Source organism: Ursus maritimus, unplaced genomic scaffold (assembly GCF_017311325.1).
Source record: "Ursus maritimus isolate PB19 unplaced genomic scaffold, ASM1731132v1 scaffold_12, whole genome shotgun sequence".
NCBI classification, from domain to species: Eukaryota; Metazoa; Chordata; class Mammalia; order Carnivora; family Ursidae; genus Ursus; species Ursus maritimus.
The window spans coordinates 2044956-2055339 of NW_024423564.1; positions in this window are offsets into that span (position 1 = coordinate 2044956).

Genomic DNA, 10384 nt, shown 5'->3' on the forward strand with positions numbered 1-10384 from the left:
TGAATCCATTGCTTTTTATTGCATTTGGAACAGTTAGTTTGGAGGATACTGGTTCAATGTGTAATGCAGATCTTTCCAATGTTGGCACATTACAATATACAATTCTGATATACAGTAGAAAAAAATAGTATCATCATCCATCTCAAAAATTTTGAAGGGCACCTGGGTCGTTCAGTCGGTTAAGCGTCTACCTTTGGCTCAGGTCATGATCCAGGGTCCTGGGATTGAGCCCCAAGGCGGGGGGGGGGGCCCTACTCAGCAGGGAGTCTGTTTGTCCCTCCTCCTATGCCCCTCCCCACCCCACTCATTCTCTCTTTCTCTCAAATAAATAAATAAAATCTTAAAAAAATTTTTTTTTGAGCATAGTGAGGTGCCTGGCTGGTTCAATCCAAAGAGCATGCAAGCCTTTTTTTTTTCCTTAAGATTTATTTATTTATTTATTTGAGAGAGAGAGAGGGAGAGCGCAGTTTGGGGGAAGGGCAGAGAGAGAAGGAGACAGTCTTATGGGTTTTTTTTTTAATTTAAATTCAATTAATTAACATATAATGTATTATTGGTTTCAGAGGTAGAGGTCAATGATTCATCAGTCTCATATAACACCCAGTGCTCATTACATCACGTGCCGTCCTTAACGTCCATCACCCAGTAACTCCATCCCCCACCTCCCTCGCCTCCAGCAACCTGTTTGTTTCCTATGATTAAGAGTATCTTGTGGAGGGCACCTGGGTGGTGCAGTCGTTAAACATCTGCCTTCGGCTCAGGGCGTGATCCCGGCGTTATGAGATCCAGCCCCACATCAGGCTCCTCCGCTATGAGCCTGCTTCTTCCTCTCCCACTCCCCCTGCTTGTGTTCCCTCTCTCGCTGGCTGTCTCTCTCTGTCAAATAAATAAATAAATAAATAAATAAATAAATAAATAAATAAATCTTAAAAAAAAAAAAAGGAGTGTCTTGTGGTTTGTCTCCCTCTCTGATTTCGTCTGGTTTTATTTTTTTCCTTTCTTCCCCTATGATCCTCCGGGGTTTTTTTTTGTAAATTCTACATATGACTGAGATCATATAATTGTCTTTCTCTGATTGACTTAGCATAATACCCTCTAGTTCCATCCACAATGTTGCAAATGGCAAGATGTCGTTTTCTGATGGCTGACTAGTATTCCATCTTGTATATATAGACCACATCTTCTTTACCCATTCACCTGTCGATGGACATCTGGGCTCTTTCCATAGTTTGACTATTGTGGACATTGCTGCTATAAACATTGGGGTGCAGGTGCCCCTTTGGATCACTGCATTTGTATCTTTGCTGGGTCATAAGGTAGCTCTATTTTCAACTTCTTGAGGAAACTCCACGTGTTCTCCAGAGTGGCTGCACCAGCTTGCATTCCCACCAACAGTTTAAGAGGGTTCCCCTTTCCCCACATCTTCTCCAACATCTGTCATTTCCTGTCTCGTTAATTTTAGCCATTCTGACTGGTGTGAGGTGGTAACTCACTGTGGTTTTGATTTGTATTTCCCGGATGCCAAGTGATGTTGAACATTTTTTCATGTGTCTGTTAGCCATTTGTGTGTCTTCTTTGGAGAAATGTCTGTTCATGTCTTCTGCCCATCTCTTGATTGGATTATTTGTTCTTTGGGTGTTGAGTTTGATAAGTTCTTTGTAGATTTTGGATATCATTTGCAAATATCTTCTTCCATTCTATCGGTTGTCTTTTGGTTTTGTTGACTGTTTCCATGGCTGTGCAAAAGCTTTTTATTTTGATAAGTCCCCATAGTTCATTTTTGCCTTTGTTTCCCTTGCCTTTGGAGACCTGCCTAGTAAGAAGTTGTATGGCTGAGGTCACAGAGGTTGCTGCCTGTGTTCTCCTCTAGGATTTTGATGGATTCCTGTCTCACATTTAGGTCTTTCATCCATTTTGAGTCTATTTTTGTGTATGGCGTAAGGAATGGTCCAGTGTCATTCTTCTGCATGTGACTGTCCAATTTTCCCAACACCATTTGTTGAGGAGATTTGTCTTTTTTCCATTGGATTTTTTCCCCTGCTTTGTTGAAGATTAGTTGAGCATAGAGTTGAAGGTCCATTTCTGGGTTCTCTATTCTGTTCCATTGGTCTATGTGTCTGTTTTTGTGCCAGTACCATGCTGTCTTGGTGATCACAGCTTTGTAATAGAGCTTAAAGCCTGGAATTGTGATGCCACCAGCTTTGTTTTTCTTTTTTCAACATTCCTCTGGCTATTCGGGGTCTTTTCTGGTTCCATACAAATTTTGGGATTATTTGTTCCAGCTCTGTGAAAAAAGTTGATGGTATTTTGATAGAGATTACATTGAATGTATAGATTGCTCTAGGTAGCATAGACATTTTAACAATATTTGTTCTTCTAAACCATGAGTATGGAATGCTTTTCCATTTCTTTGTTGAAAGACATGAAAGAGTAGAGATCACAGCTAACACCATTTTTCCTCAATTTCTTTCATGAGTGTTCTATAGTTTTCTAAGTACAGATCCTTTGCCTCTTTGGTTAGGTTTATTCCTCGGTATCTTATGGTTTGGGGTACAATTATAAGTGGGTTCAAATCCTTAATTTCTCTTTCTTCTGTCTCATTATTGGTTTATAGAAATGCAACTGATTTCTGTGCATTGATTTTATATCCTGTGACATTGCTGAATTCCGGTATGAGTTCTAGCAATTTGGGGATGGAGTATTTTAAGTTTTCCACATAGAGTATCATGTCATCTGCAAAGAGGGATGCCAATTCAGATGCCTTTTTTTTCTTTTTGTCGTCTGATTGCTGAGGCTAGGACTTCTAGTGCTATATTGAACAGCGGTGGTGATAGTGGACATCTCTGCTGTGTTTCTGACCTTAGGGGGAAAGGCTCTCAGTTTTTCCCCGTTGAGAATGATATTTGCTGTGGGCTTTTCATATATGGCTTTTATGATATTGAGCTATGTTCCCTCTATCCCTACACTGTGGGCAGTTTTACTCAAGAAAGGATCCCATACTTGGTCAAATGCTTTTTCTGCATCAGTTGAGAGGATCATAGGGTTCTTGTTCTTTTTTTAAATTAATGCTATGTATCACATTGATTGATTTGCAGCTCAGAAATAAATCCCACTTGGTCATGGTAAATGTGCTTTTAATGTACTGTTGGATCCCGTTGGCTAGTATTTTGGTGAGAATTTTTGCGTCCATGTTCATCAGGGATATTGGTCTGTAATTCTCCTTTTTGATGGGGTCTTTGTCTGGTTTTAGGATCAAGGTAATGCTGGCCTCATAGAAAGAGTTTGGAAGTTTTCCTCCCATTTCTATTTTTTGAAACAGCTTCAGAATAGGTATTAATCCTTCTTTAAATGTTTGGTAGAATTCTCCTGGGAAGCCATGCAGCCCTGGACTGTTGTTTGTTGGGAGAGTTTTGATTACTGCTTCCATTTCCTTGCTAGTTATGGGTCCCTTCAGGTTTTCTATTTCTTCCTGTTTCAGTTTTGGTAGTTTATACGTCTCTAGGAATGCATCCTACTCTTCCAGATTGCCTAATCTGTTGGCATATAGTTGCTAATAATATGGTCTTATAATTGTATTTCTTCGGTGTTGGTTGTGATATCTCCTCTTTCATTCATAATTTTATTTATTTGGGTCCTTTCTCTTTTCTTTTTGGTAAGTCTGGTCAGAGGTTTATCAATCTTAATAATTCTTTCAAAGAACCAGCTCCTAGTTTCATGGATCTGTTCTATGGTTCTTTTGGTTTCTATCTCATTGATTTCTGCTCTGATCTTTATTAGTTCTCTTCTCCTGCTGGGTTTAGGCTTTATTTGCTGTTCTTTCTCCAACTCCTTTAGGTGTATGTAGGGTTAGGTTGTGTATTTGAGACCTTTCTTGTTTCTTTATAAAGGTTTGTATTGCTATATACTTCCCTCTTTTTTTTAATTAAGATTTTATTTATTTATTTGGCAGAGAGACAGCCAGCGAGAGAGGGAACACAAGCAGGGGGAGTGGGAGAGGAAGAAGCAGGCTCCCAGCGGAGGAGCCTGATGTGGGACTCGATCCCAGAACGCCGGGAACACGCCCTGAGCCGAAGGCAGACGCTTAATGACTGCGCCACCTAGGCGCCCCATATACTTCCCTCTTAAGACCACCTTTGTTGCATCCCAAAGATTTTGGAGAGTTGTGTTTTCATTTTTATTTGTTTCCATGAATTTTAAAAATTCTTCTTTAATTTCCTGGTTGACCCATTCATTCTCTAGTAGGATGCACTTTAGCCTGCTTGTGTTTGAATTCTTTCCAATTTCCTCTTGTGATTGAATTCCAATTTCAAAGCACTGTGATCTGAAAATATGCAATCTCTTGGTACCAGTTGAGACCTGATTTGTGATCTAGAATGTGATCTATTCTGGAGAATGTTCCATGTGCACTAGAGAAGAATGTGTATTCTTTGCTTTAGGATGGAATGTTCTGAATATATCTGTGAAGTCCATCTGGTCCAGTGTGTCATTCAAAGCCCTTGTTTCCTTGTTGATCTTCTGCTTAGATGATCTGTCCATTTCAGTGAGGAGGGTGTTAAAGTCCCCTACTATTATTGTATTATTATTGATGTGTTTTCTTAATTTTGTTATTAATTGGCTTATATAATTGGCTGCTCCCATGTTAGGGGCATAAATTTTTTTTTTTTTAAGATTTTATTTATTTATTCGACAGAGATAGAGACAGCCAGCGAGAGAGGGAACACAAGCAGGGGGAGTGGGAGAGGAAGAAGCAGGCTCATAGTGGAGGAGCCTGATGTGGGGCTCGATCCCAGAATGCCGGGATCATGCCCTGAGTCGAAGGCAGACCCTTAACCGCTGTGCCACCCAGGCGCCCCTAGGGGCATAAATATTTACAATTGTTATGTCTTTTTGTTGGATATACCCTTTAATTATGATATACTATACTTCCTCATCTCTTATTACAGTCTTTGGCTTAAAATCTAATTTGTCAGATCTAAGGATTGCCACCCCAGCTTTCTTTTGATGTCCATTCGCATGATAAATGGTTTTCCACCCCCTTGCTTTAAATCTGGAGCTGTCTTTTGGGTCTAAAATGAGTCTCTTGCAGATAGCATATCGATGGGTCTTGCTTTTTTATCCAACCTGATACTCTGTGTCTTTTGATTGGGGCATTTAGCCCACTTACATTCAGAGTAACTATTGAAAGATATGAATTTAGTGCCATTGTATTACCTGTAAAGTCACTGTTTCTGTAGATTATCTCTGTTCCTTTCTGGTCTATGTTAATTTTGGGCTCTCTCTTCGCTTAAAGGACTCCTTTTATATTTCTTGTATGGCTGGTTTGGTGATCACAAATTCTCTTAGTTTCTGTTTGTTCTGGAAGCTTTTTATCTCTCCTTCTAGCTTGAATGACATCCTAGCTGAACAAAATATTCTTGGCTGCATATTTTTCTCATTTAACACCCTGAATATATCATGTCAGTTGTTTCTGGACTGCCAGGTCTCTGTTGATAGGTTTGCTGCAAGTCTAATGTTTCTACCCTTGTATATTACTGACCTCTTGTCCCTAGCTGCTTTCAGGATTTTCTCTTTGGCTCTGAGATTTGCATGTTTCACTATTATACATCAGGGTGTTGACTTATTTTTATTGATTTTGAGGGGGGCTTCTCTGCATCAGGGAGAGAGAGTCTTAAGCAGACTCTGCACTGAGCACAGAGCCTGACTCAGGGCTTGACCTCATGACCCTGAGATCATAACCCTGAAATCACGACCTAAGTGGAAACCAAACATCCTATGCTTAACCGACTGTGCCACCGAGGCTCCCCAAGAGCATGCGACTCTTGATCTTGGGGTTGTAAATTGGAGTCCCACATTGGGTGTAGAGATTACTTAAAAATACAATCTTTTAGGGTGTGAGTGGCTCAGTCAGTTAAGCGTCTGTCTTCTACTCAGGTCATTATCCCAGGGTCCTGGGATCGAGTTACGCATCAGGCTCCCTGCTCAGCGGGGAGTCTGTTTCTCCCTCTCCCTCTGCCCCTCCCCCTTGCTTGTGCATTCCCCTTCCCTTCTGTCTCTCAAATAAATAAATAAGATCTTTTTAAATTTTTAAAAAAATAAAATAAAATCTTTGAAAATAAAGTCTTTTTGAAAATAAAATAAAATCTTAAAAAATACATTTTTGAGAATGTCAAGCTCAGTGGCACATGCTAGTTTTCCAAAATTTCACTCGAGAGCTCAAATTTTCACTGACAACAAAAATGGTTGTTTGTCTTTGAGCAAGGCTCCCTTCCATTCATCTTCTGGGGGAGAAAAATTTGCCAAATACCCAAGTCTAAATAACACTTGTTTGTCTGGCAGTTGTTCTTTTATGTAAAAATGTTCTGTGAAAATAGTGGCTACTTCATCTCACAACTCAGTCGCTCAAGTGCTTTTCCTCAAGACAGTCGTTGAGCTCCAGCCTGCAGCAAAAGTGCTCCGTGTGTTTCCCACTTTGCCTCAGAAAATATTAAAGATGTGTACTCAAGGATTGAAATGAAATAAAACTAATATGTTTTACTGCTTCACCATGAAGTTTCTTGTCTGTTTTTTTAAACCATGAGGATGTGGGGGTGAAGAATACCGTGACTACCAGTATAATTTGGTGCTATTGCCTTGGATTTGTGCTAAGGCACCAGCAGTTTCCCCTCATTGCCTTTGTATCTGTGCACATCCCAACACAGTGGAAGAGGCAAATGACGTTCTAGTATTATTATGGAAATAGTTTTGACCTCACAACCCCCTTGAAAGTGTCTTGAGGATGCCCAGGGGTTTGCAGATCACACTGTGAGAATCATCATTGTAGTGGAAGTTACCTAGTTTTGCAGGGTTTCAGTTTCCTTATTTATCAAGTAGGATTAATAATGCCACAGCTACCTCAGAGCAATGGGGGAGTAGACCAGGATTGTTGTGAAAACTAAATAATTTAAAACACATAAAAGATCTAAAATAGTCTCTGGCACATCATGTTAGAAAAGCATTTGTTGGGGTGCCTGGGTGGCGCAGTCGTTAAGCATCTGCCTTTGGCTCAGGGCCTGATCCCAGCGTTCTGGGATCGAGCCCCACATCAGGCTTCTCCACTAGGAGCCTGCTTCTTCCTCTCCCACTCCCCCTGCTTGTGTTCCCTCTCTCGCTGGCTGTCTCTCTCTGTCAAATAAATAAATAAAATCTTTTTTAAAAAAAGAAAAGAAAGAAAAGAAAAGCATTTGTTAATATTATAGCCAAATATCCAATGGTCCTGCAAAATAAATTTATTTATAATGCATTAGTTCATACTAACATAACATAATTGTTGGGTTTTAGGTTGTTTCCAGTTCTTGAACCCTCTTATGCATAAATCTTTGGTACTTAATTCTTGAGGTGGAATTGCCCAAGGAGTATACCATTTCTTCACAGGAGTGTTGAAAAGTGCGCAGAGTATATCAATGTAGGAGAGCTGAAAAGACAGGGGCCTGTGGACGAAGTGAATATTTTACTTCAGCAGGGAGCATTACTTCAGGTGGACACAATCCAGGGTGTAGCCACAAGCGTGAAAGAATGAACTGCGATGATGATCACAGAATGAATGTGTGGTGATGAATTTGGAAGAGGCCATGGTGTTGGCTGAGTCATTCTCAGGAACACTGATGTCACCCAGTTGACCTACAGAGGGTCAGAAGACTGACACACAGGTCCTGTCGTTACTTGACGGATGGGCTCTGCTAGAACAGGATTTTGCTTGGGCAACCACAGCCAGGCCCAGGAAAGTGACCAATATCTTGACAACCAACACCAATGAGATTCCCAGGACTTGATAACGGGCCATTTCTTTCAAGTAATATTTGATTCAAAAAATAGGAGTCTAGGGGCGCCTGGGTGGCACAGCGGTTAAGCGTCTGCCTTCGGCTCAGGGCGTGATCCCGGCGTTATGGGATCGAGCCCCACATCAGGCTCCTCCGCTATGAGCCTGCTTCTTCCTCTCCCACTCCCCCTGCTTGTGTTCCCTCTCTCGCTGGCTGTCTCTATCTCTGTCAAATAAATAAATAAAATCTTTAAAAAAAAAAAAAAAAAAAAAAAAAAAAAAACAAAAAATAGGAGTCTCCCCCCAAAATTTAGAGACAATTACCTACAAATTCATTATTCAGAAATGAAACTTATCCAACCTGAATATAATGTAAGCACATAGTAGGTTTTCTAGCTTCTTTTTGTGGAATCTTGTTTATATTCAGACTTCAAGGTCTGACTTCAGGATACTAGAAACAAAACTCATGGAATCTTGGCCCAGGCAGAAGTAATAATGAAGATCAGTGGTGAAAGGTGGAATTTTTCAATAAAAAATGTAACAAATGGTTGTCCATACTTAAAAATTGAAATTGGGGGGTGCCTGGGTGTCTCAGTCAGCTAAGCATCTAATCCTTGAACTCAGGTCAGGCCTTGATCTCAGGGTCATGAGTTCAAGCCCTATGTTGGGCTCTATGCTGGGCATGGAGTCTACTTTTTAAAAAAAGATAAATAATAAATAAATAAGTAAATAAAATTGAAATTGTATCCCTATTTCAATGTATGCAAAAATCAATTCTAGATAGAACACGGAATTTCTATGTGAAAGACAAAGCCATAACCTTTAAAAAGAAAACAGAATATCTTTCTGATCCCTGGAAGAGTTTGCTGGACACAAATAACACTAACCTTGAAAGAAAACATTGAGAAATTTGACATTAAGAATTTTGTTCACTAAAAAACACTTTTAAAGTGAAAAGAGAGGGGCGCCTGGGTGGCACAGCGGTTGAGCGTCTGCCTTCGGCTCAGGGCGTGATCCTGGCGTTCTGGGATCGAGCCCCACATCAGGCTCCTCCGCTAGGAGCCTGCTTCTTCCTCTCCCACTCCCCCTGCTTGTGTTCCCTCTCTCGCTGGCTGTCTCTGTCAAATAAATAAATAAAATCTTTAATAAAAAAAATAAAAAATAAAGTGAAAAGAGAAATCATAAATAAAATAAAATAATATGCATATAATTGGTAATTTAGTATCAAAAAGAGCTAAAGAACTCTTACAAAACATCAATAAAAAGACAACCCAGGGACGCCTGGGTGACTCAGTCGGTTAAGCGTCTGCCTTCGGCTCAGGTCATGATCCCGGGGTCCTGGGATCGAGCCCCACATCAGGCTCCCTGCTCCGTGGGGAGTCTGCTTCTCCCTCTGCCTCTGCTCCTTCCATCCAGCTCATGCTCCATGCTCTCTGTCAAATAAATAAATATTAAAACAAAAAGCCAACCCAATAGAAAAATGGACAAAAGACATGAAGAGACATTTCATAAAGACGGAAATACAAAAACCTAGTTTTAAAAATTATAAAAAGATCAATCTCATTAGTAATCAGGGAAATGCAAATCAAGAGCATGATGAATTATCATTTATCCCAATTAGATTGGCAGAAATTAAAAAGTCTTAATGATACCGAGGGCTGGAAAGGATGTTGGTCAATAGTTCTTACACCACAGGAAGAAGTACAATCCATACAACCACTTTGACAAACAATTGAGGATTATTCTGTAAAGCAGCCCAGAAACTCTCACACATGTGCATCAGGAGGGGTGTGCAAAACACTCCACTGTAAGCCTGTTGCTAATAGAAAAATAACTGGGTGCGATGCAAATGGCCATCAACAGGAAAATGGAAAGATTGTGGTATATCCACAGCATGTAATACAACTAGAAAAAATGAATGAACAGCTACATGCAACAACTTTGAAGAGCCCTCGAAATGAAACATTTGTTTAAAAAGTTTCAGGGTGGGACGCCTGGGTGGCTCAGTTGGCTAAGCATCTGCACTCAGCTCAGGTCATGAGCCCGAGCCCCACCTTGGGCTCCCTGCTCAGCAGGGAGCCTGCTTCTCGCTCTCCCTCTGCTTGCTGCTTCCCCTGCTTGTGCTGTCAAATAAATAAAATCCTTAAAAAATAGTTATCTCTGAGGAGGACATAGAAGTGGGTTCAAGAAGACACACATAGGTATGTGGCATTAGGAATATTCTATAGCTTTTTTTTTTTTTTTTTTTTTTTTTTTTTTAGGATTTTACTTATTTGAGAGAGAGAGAGCATGAGCAAGAGGGAGAAGCAGACTGCCCGCTGAGCAGGGAGCCCAATGCGGGACTCGATCCCAGGGCCCTGGGATCATGACCTGAGCCGAAGGCAGACACTTAACTGACTGAACCACCCAGGTGCCCCTGGAATATTCTAGGTCTTAAACTGAGTGCAGATGATATGTTCATTTTGTTGTTATGCTTCATGATTTATATATGTTATTTTATGTCAAATATTAATTACCTCTTTAAATATAGTAAACAAGAGGACAATATGATTTTTTTTTAAATTGAAGTATAGCTGATAGTTATTTGTT